We start from the raw sequence: 9,790 nt of genomic DNA, 5'->3' as shown, positions 1-9,790 counted from the left end.
TCATGGCAATAGATAAAACAAATGTAAAGAAGGAGAATATCTACAAATACTACCAGCATTTCCTTTCCCTTGTTTCCTCAAGTGATCCCATTTGTGTCTATCCTCTTTTTGGGTATCATTAGAGTATCCCCAGGGTATTAAAACCTCTAACTTTAGAGACCATTATGAGCAAAATCCTTCATCTTTTCTTGCCTTCTCAGATGATGATATAGAAGATGATTTTGTTTGTTTGATTTATCAGAGCAAGTAACCATTTATAAAGCCTTCAGACAGCTGGCTTGCATTTGCTTCACTTCTCTCTTCAACCTGACATACATGGTTTCACTAGGCATCCCAGGAGGGCCTAACAGCCAAAACAAGGTGTTTAACATGAGTTTTCTCATTGTGCAGTAATTAGATCCCTTTCCCTTATGACTTTCCAATATGATTGAATTTGATTTGGATTTTAATAGCCAATGATAATAAGGAGATGACTGAAAAAGAAGGGTCACTATGTCCCCTGAGCATGTTCAAAACAATGACTCAGAAATAAGTCTAAAGCACAGGTTCCTGAGATGGTAAGAACTATGATGTCTATGCCTTTTGTGAAATGTGGCATGTTTGACCAAGCAATGTGAAAGCCAAGAAAAAAATGCTTGCTTATCACAGATTCTTCCAGGTAATTAAGACTGCAAAGAAAATAGCTATTTGTGATACAGAACAGTATTGCTCATAGGGAAAAAAAAAGAAAAAAAAAGAAAAAAAAAGAAAAAACCTAAAACTTGCTAACTGCCAAGCATAAACTAAATAAACTACATGGAAGTTCTAAAAATTGGTCATGTCCTGCAATATTTTTTCACAAGGACAAGCAGAGCAAATGTTTATAACTAGTTTGGGGAGTGAGACAAGAAAATATGTCAGAGGAAATCTTTCAGTTTGTTCTTTAGCATAGCAAGAAACTAATTTCAGACATGCTTTTTCCAGACCTCCATGTGGTACATGTTTTCTTCGAGCCATTTCAGAAGTCAGTCATTTAATTCAAACACCCATTCCCCCATGTCTCTCAGTAGGATGTGCTCTCTTCAAGGATGTGCAGACCCAATGGATGCTGCAGCACTGGCCATAGGTTAGGCTAGACTGCATTGTATGAAGCACCACAAAAGTCTTGATTTCTTTCTTTATATTTTTCCCAAAGGAAATGGAGATTTCACCAGATGCAAATTGCCATCTGGCTCAGAGGAGGGCTCCTTAACACCTGTGTTTCTATCTGAAGCACTGGCAGCTTCAAAGGAAGAATTTTGGGACCCTATAAATTGCAACTGAAATAATACAGGGACAACTTCTGGCCAAGCCTGCCTTAATGAGAGGTGTTATGCCCTAAAGCATGAGGACTGATATCCTAACACTTTCTTTTTCCACCCTATAGATGTGCAATGGAGGGCCTTTCAGTTGTCAAAATATTGCTGTTCTTCCTACCAAATTCTTCTTGTGGGTGATGTCTAATGTCAATGACTTCCAGTGACAAATTATGTTCTCAGAGAAGAACAAGTACAGAAAAGATTTCCTTTTGCCAGATAGAACTTTAAATGCAGCCCACGCTTCAATCCCCCCACCTGAAAAACTGCTTTTGTTGAGGTGTTAATTAAAACCATCCACCATACGTTTATGGGACAAGTAGGTTTTAAATCAGCCAGAGAAAACAACTTATTGTTATTAAACCCATAGGTTATAGCACGCCTAAAATGCTCATAGTCCTAAACCCGCTGCAATCTCTGTTTCAAGGGATCCTAATAAAAAAAAACATTTGGATACCATTATGGTTTGTAAATAACACTAATTTGTTTGGCTGTCGCAGGTTGCCTATAGGCCTTTCTCATTTCCATACAACAGTATTGAAATCGATAGTCCCTGTTGCCCAACATCATTTCCATAATTTCTAGGAATTGTTTTGATTGTTTCCTTTAGTCTCTTAAAAATCTGCATGCCAAAACTACATGGACGTGCTTCCTATGTTGATTTTTGCTTTAAAAGATTAATCCAAACCCTACAAAAACAGTAGCTTCTCTAATGACTGAATCACACCCAAAAACCATTTATTATGTGCAAAAAAATGGTGATGTCTAGGACATCTTTCTAGACAAAAAGGGAAGAGCTTCTCAGTCTACACCACTACACCAAGTGCTAAATGGTGTGAATGAAGTCCTCATACTGACATAGATCCCACAGCCATGGCCTCAGAACCCTCTGAATTTTCTTCTCAATTCCCTTTTGAAATATTTTGTGGATGAAAAGGTGGTAAGGAATAAAGAAGTGAACAGGAGGATGCAGGAAGTCGGTGGAAGAACAGTCCATGGTTTTCTAACCTGGATTAGTGCCCTAGCTATAGATAGATCACCAAGACCTAATTTTAAGCAATTAATCCTTCCCTCTCCTTTGCTTAAGCATTTTGAATCATGTTTGGGAAATACAAAGGAACAGAAATACAAAGGAGAGGAGTCAGGGTGAGAGGCAGGAGACATCGGAAGGAAAGGGGAGTATGTAGCAAAGTATTCGGTGAAATTAAGGGATTGGCAGGGAGGGAAAATTGCTTCTGAATTTCATGTGGAAAAATGCAAATGGTGAGATGAGTTAGCCTGCAAAATAATGTGCCAGGAAAAGTGATGGGGGCACCAGAGCTTGAGACATTTAAATTACTTTGGATAAAGCACTGGGGTATGGAATATAAAGAGCAGTCACAAGTGTGCTGCATGTAACTTAACAGCTCATTTCCCTCTCCTCAGGGCCTAGTTCCTCACCACCCAAGGACACGCAGGGTCCTTCCAGACCCAGGACATGAGTGTCCAGAGCTGTGCTATTCCCTGACACAGCCATGGGGCTGCAGGGAGGCTGGGGAGAGGGAGAGGTTTGTCTTGCTGATTCACCTCTGAAGAGTGTCTTCTTACCCCAGCACTTGCTGCTACCAAATGGACAGGAGAGCAGTGCCACTGCTGTAGGACAGAGTCTGGGAGAGTGTTCTACAATGATGTGGTGTCCGGTTTTGTCCCTGTATGTGCAATTAAACCACTTCTATCCCCCATCTGGTTGCCTGTCACAAGGGTTTCTCTATGCCTGCCACCCTCTGCTCTGTTCAAGGACAAACCTCAGGCTCAGAAGCCACTGACACATACAGAGCATCTGTCTTGTGAGCCCTTCTCCTTTGCAGAAGATGTGGCTGGTTTGCATCCCCAAGAAGGGCAGAAAAGCCTAACCTCAGAGCATGGCAGCTGTCTGCTTGTGAGTGATTAGCCCATTAAGCAAAAGATCCATAACAAGAAAATGTGAGCAAGATCTTGAGCTCTGACTATAGCTGGCCCCTACTGCTCGTGTCTTGGATGATTTGTGTGGTGCTACAGAGGTCTTTGTGTTCCTTCCTCATCACAAGGACCACTGGTACAAGATGTCCTGGTTTCAGCTGGGACAGAATTTCCTTCTTAGTAGCTTGTACAGTGCTGTTTATTGGGTTTAGGATGACAATAATGTTGATAACAGACTGATGGTTTAGTGTAGGCACTGCTCAGCAACAAGTCAAGGGCTTTTCAGCTTCTCATGCTGCCCTGCCAGCAAAGAGGCTGGAGGGGCACAAGAAATTGGAAGGGACAGAGCCAGGACAGCTGACCTGAATTAGCCAAAAGGATATTCCATACCATATAGCTTCATACTCAGTACATAAACTGATGGGAGTTGGCCATGGGTGGGTATCACTGCTCAGGGATTGGGACTGGCTGGGCATTAGTCAGCAGGTGGTGAACCTTTGTATTGTGCATCATTTGTTGGGGTTTATGTTGAGTTTTACAGCTCTTCCTGTCATCTTCCTTTTCTTTACAATTACTGTATTTTACTTTATTTCTATTATTAAACTGTTCTTATGTTAACTCACAGGTCACCTTTTTCCAGTTCTCCTCCCCATCCCACTGCAGGGGTGAGAGGGGAGTGAGCAAGCGGCTGCACGGTTCTTAGTTGCCAGCTGGGGTTAAACCACAACACTCCTTTTCGGAGCCCAATGTGGGGCTCAAACCCATGAGTCTGTATTAGGAGCCTCATGCTTTACCAACTGAGCTAGCTGGGCTCTATCCCAGCTGGATCCAGCGCAAGAGAGTATGCCAGATCCACTGCTTTCTGTAGCGGGAGACTTTAAACCAAATCCCACTGGCTACAAACTAATCAAACTCCTAGTAACTCCAATAAGAGACGCTTGTTTCTTCACTGCAAAATCTTGCTCACTGGCAAGGAAGCATGATGCAGTAAGTGGTAGGGGTCATGGTAGGTATTGTAACATATTCAGAGAGATCTGGGTAATCTGCAGGTATAATTCTAAGGTACAAACAGTTACAGATGCTTTCAGGACTCCATCAAAGCTTTATCCATCCCATTTTATTCTCAGCATCAGTCTGATAATAGCCTATTGGTGTTTCTATCCATTACTTCTCACTCTGCAGGAAGATAGTGGTGCATTCGAAAATAAATAAATGGCTTAAAAAAACACTGTTTTCCTATTTTTCACCTAGAAAATAAAAGCAGGGTAAGAAACGGAGCACAACCTCCATGACTGCAGTACATTAGAATTGCTAGTAAATGTTCAGAAGGTAGGAGAGGGTAAAGTGAAGTGGTATGTGAAACCCACACCCCAGCCCCTTTTTCAGTTTAATCTGAATGGGGATGAACTCAATTTATCATGTGGCTACTGCGCTGATTAGAAGAAAATGTTTTGTGGTAATATTACAGCAGAGGGAACCCCCTTTGGAAGTCTTTACAGACCAGGCAGACAGACCTGCTTAATCTGCTAAGACTGAGGAAGCTAGCCCAGAATGGCCATAGGAAAGGAGCACTCCTGCTCATTTTGTGAGATGACTTCAAGCCCCCTTTGCAGGAGCGTGTAATGGCAGGGATTGCCGTGCTTAGATTCTCAGCAGTGTTATAGCCCCCATAACGTTCCATAGACAAGGAACTCAGGTCTGCGTGGCATTCAGCTGATCCCAAGAGCTTTTAAGTAGAAAGTAGTTCTGGCTCTTTCCTCAGCATCTTCGCTGCATTTTTGGACTTTGTTACTCCTTCATATAAAAGTGACCTGATGGACAAGTTGCATCAGCTAGACTCCCCAAACCTCCAAGGCAATCCTTTTCAAGTCTCTATTCATACTGATTCTGAGTTGGCCTATTTGGATGGCATGCATTAACGCAAGCATATGCACATGTCAAGACCTCTTTGCTTTAGCTAGTGCAAGAAAACAGAGCTCTTGGCAGAGTACTCTGTGTTTTCTATGCACTTTGTTTCCTCACTTTCTTAGCCACCACAAGGTGTGCCATGAGCATTTTCTGCATATTAGATTAGATTTCTACAAGTGATCAAAGAATGCACTCCATTCTGAACAGGAGTGTATGACTATTCTCTCAGCTGACCTTCCGTGCTCAAACCTCCTCAGGCACAGCTGGTGAGAGAGCATTTTTAACCTCCAATCTCTGTAGTCACAGCATTCCCTGACAAGCCCTAGCAAGCAGTTAAAGTCTCTCAGTATCTGATTCATTATTTAGTTTCTTCTGCCTCCTGCAAGAGTCCAGACTTGAAAGAATGGTTCATCTTGAATTGAGGTATTTGTTGTCAAGCAGACTTCATTTTAATGGATGACTATCAAAGTTCATCATCCTCATTGCTAGCCTGGTACTAGCCCTGCTCTAGCATCTCCTTTTTAGTTTTGGCTCAGTTAGGAGGCAGATGAAAGGAAAAAAAAAAATCAAAGCTCCAGACTCCCTTACAGAGTTTTTAAGAGAACAGGGATCCACATAGTGAGCTCCCACTATCAAAGATAGTTCAGAAACTGAGCCCAGAAACATTCTTCCAAATTGCCACACAGTGCTTCAAAACTCTTTGCAGCAATTAAAGTACTGATTTGATGTAAGCTATTAGGCAATTTGTTTTAATATGTTCATTCTGGGGAATAGTTCCATGATTCCAAACACCACCATGGAAACAGGACCATCTGAACTATTATTATTTGATAAGGTTTGAAAAGGTGCTGTTCTTGGAAGTCTTGGGTTTTAAATCAATGAACTCATGCTTTCCACAAAAATTAACAAGTTACCTGTGTCCTTGAGTTCTTCAGTTCCTTCCTTGTATGTATGGGAAGTCACAAGCCACATATCTGTGAGAAATGACAAGAGCAGAGAAGGAAGCCTGTTGCTTCAGCAAGGTTGTTTAAGACCCCAGCCTCTGGAATTAAGCTCTGCCTCCTTTGGGGTGTTATACTGCAAGGCATTTTATTGCAAAAGACATTAGGTAAGGAGCAGTGAATTGCAAACAACTAACTTTCACTTAGAAGAAACTACAAGAAGCTTAGACATGCCCAGCTCCAGCCTGAGCTTTGCTGCAACCCACCGCGCCGCTGAGACAGCCCATGTCACCAAGCTCGACAGGATGCAGTACGACAAACCAAGGGTGAAAGACAGCAAAACCCAGCGTCTTTTCTAAACAGTCTTAGATAACTGTAACTTTTACATCTCATCAATCTGCTCAAAAGAACAGCTACATGTGAAATAAAGATTTTGGCTGGGGAAGGCATGAGCTTTAAATACCTAATGGTAGGAGTCAATGAGAAAACTGTTCTAATGGACTCTCTCCACAACAGTGGATCTAAGGTAACCCAGTCAGTGTCTGGCCGAGGACAGTGCACTGACTGCAGTTAGAATGAGGGGCATTTTCACCTTCTCAACACAGTCTCTGAACTGGTGAATGCAGTGTGCCTTCTCCTTCCTCCTCCCTCTTCAGTAGACTGAGGGGGCTGATGGGGTTCTGCCTGCAGGATCTGCGCTGAAAGATAACAGACACATGCTCCTGCCCATGCAGCAATCAGATCTTCAAAAAGGTGGTAAAATTTTCCTCCAGGAAAGATCCAGTCCTTGGGCCTGCCTTAGCCCAAGGGTCAAGGAGAAGGGTTTCTGCTCCAAAGGGTCAAGAAGGGCCTTGGCCATGCTCTGCAAGTCACTTCTAGGGAGAAAATTCCAGCTGTCAAAGGGTTTGTTTTGAAGAAAAAAGCCACACACACACTCTCTCACAAAAAAAAACCCACAACTCAGTAAAAGATTTTTTTTTTTTATGCCAAGAACAACTAAATCATAACTGTCAGCACCTTCTCCTTTCTGATTTCCCCCCCTGTCACTGGCTACAGATAGAAATCCAATGACTTTGACTCATTTACAGCTATTTCAGGAGGCACTTGGCAAGACATGACTTCTACAGAATCCCACAGACCGAAACCCCAAATGTCTCAGTTGCTTTGAACCACAGACAAATTGAAATCTACATTTGCTGCTCCTGTGGAATAGCAAGAACTAAGCTGGGTATGATGCAGCCATGACTGGCAATGCACAATGAGATCCAGACATCCTGAATTCCACATCCAATGAATCAGAATAATACCTCCTCTCCTACTTACATAATCAGTCACTTACACCTTGCATTAGTTATTTTAAATATACTGTCATCTTCTATCCCATCTCTTGCACGCACTTTAAACTGAACAATCCTTTTATCTACTCCAGAAGCACAAGCACACATCCAGCCATCAGCCATGCCATGTGAACTCACAGCCCTTGAGCATTATGAGTTCAGTGGTACCTCACATTCATGGCCAAACGCTGTAATTCCTAGGTGATTTCCGTAGGTTCTCAGCAACATCAAATGGTCTTGGAGCTTATCTCTCTACCTGAACTCCACTGAAGAGCAATACTGTGTGGACACCATCAATAAGAGTTGAAGATACCATACGATTGATTTCAACTCAAACTCTGCTGAAAGGCTTTAGGCAGTTTCTTCACTGGCTTTGGTCACACTAGTTCTCAGTCACTGATCAATTTTCTGTTGGATGCTATGGCTTGAAGATTGGTTAGCTGCTTTGAGTGGCAGGTCGTTAATCACAGGAAAAAGCCAATTATTCTTTTAAAGGAAATTCATGCATTGTTTTTAGATGCAGAATAAAGTCATATTCCTCCAATGACCACATCTGAATCTGTCATATCATCAATAATGACAGGCTTCTGAAATGTCATTCTTTGCAACAGTAGTCCCTTGAGAAAGAAAAGCAGGAAGGGAAGTTTACTTCATTCTGCTTTTTCAAAATAACTTATTTTTCTTTTCGGCAGGTTTTTTTGTGCCTGTTTCCACAGTGACACTAACACCCCCCTGCTAATTGTTGAAATTATCTGTGTTGTTTGCTTTATTACAGCCCAGGCAGCTGACATGGGAAGAGCTGGGTTTGCAGTGTCTGACATCATGTGCAAAAAGAGAAAACGGAAAGAAAAGCACCAGCCTATTGAGAATGAAAGTAACTCTTGTTCCAACATGTTCACTGATCTCCTAGGTTCACGCATCTGCTTGGATTGAGGAGTGTAGGGTGTCAAGTAAGCTTCATTCAGCAGTTTGATGTTTATTTCAGGGAGCTGCCTTCTTTTGGCTTTTATCTCCACAAAGTGCCTGGAGATAGTCCTCAAGATTGTGGGGGTTTTTGGTTGCTTTTTTTTTTTTTTTTTTCCATTTGTCTGTGATACAGTGTAAGAAATGCTGCAAACAGCTACCTCTGGGTGGAACCTAGCAGAGAAGAAACTTATACCAGATATTACAAACCAGCCTACCGGTGGGACACAGAGTTTAATAAGTGAATTTAAACCCTTCAGCCTTTTCACTTGGAAAGGGAAACCACAGTTTCTGACCCTAGATGGTCTTGTAGCTCTGTGAGATACTTCAGGGCTTTGCATCACAGTCGCATGTGAACATATTGGGCTATGAACTTCAGGGGATCAGTAGCCACTTCTCAACAGCGGAGCTGTTGCTACAACGAGACCAAGCAAAGAAGGGCTACAGGGAAAATGTGGGTTTGGGAAACCCTAATGACACCCTAGAGTAAGTTATTCACACTTCTGAATGACAGTCCTTAGACTGAAGTGATTTCATGATACAGTAGGGAATCAGAAAAAAAATTAGTCATTATTTTCCATAAGTCTTCTCCCCTCTTTTTGTCTGCTTTTTAAGCTTTGCAGAAGTTATTTAATATCAATGCAAAATAAATTTAGAGGAAAAAGTTTCAGCATTAAATTAACTTTTCATTGCATTTTAGCATTTTTAATCCAGCAGACAAAAAAAAAAATCATTATTTTCTTAAATTTAATTAATTTACTAAACTCCTCATGGTTCATTGAATTCAATCCTGTATCTGCTATCTTTCTGGGTCCATTAAGCTCCTGGGGTTCAACTTCATCTCTTCTAACTCATAAAAATCTCATCAAAATGGAAATAAAATGCAATTTTGAACTTGCTAATGAAGGGAAAAAATGTTAACTTTCCAGCGCTGTTGAATTAATGGATTATCTTTGCCAGCCCATTTTAAAGGGGAAAACTTTAACACTGGGGCAAACTTATGAAACTGGGAATAATTGCACAAAGAGGCGTTAGCTGTGCAGTATTTCTCACTGCTTTACTCTGCCACTACCTAAGATATTACTGCATTAAGATTTCTTTCCCCTGAGCTTGCTTTGTCTTCTATCCAAGCAAGATGTATATGAATGTTCCTAGAGCATATCACATATTGTTATTAACTGCAGAAATAGCCCTAGATGTCAAATGCTCATTATGGCTTCAGTTCAGTAAAGCACAGAAGCACCCGCAAAATTTTAAGCCTGTGGAGTAATCATAGACTATTTGTTTGAAGCAAGGAGTTTTGAAGATGGAAAGTGAAAACAAACTTTAAGTACTTAAGCAATGATGAAAGTATTTGGGGGTGGGGAGG

The sequence above is a fragment of the Falco punctatus genome (genome assembly GCF_963210335.1).
Source record: "Falco punctatus genome assembly, chromosome: 8".
NCBI classification, from domain to species: Eukaryota; Metazoa; Chordata; class Aves; order Falconiformes; family Falconidae; genus Falco; species Falco punctatus.
This window is presented reverse-complemented; position numbering follows the sequence as displayed.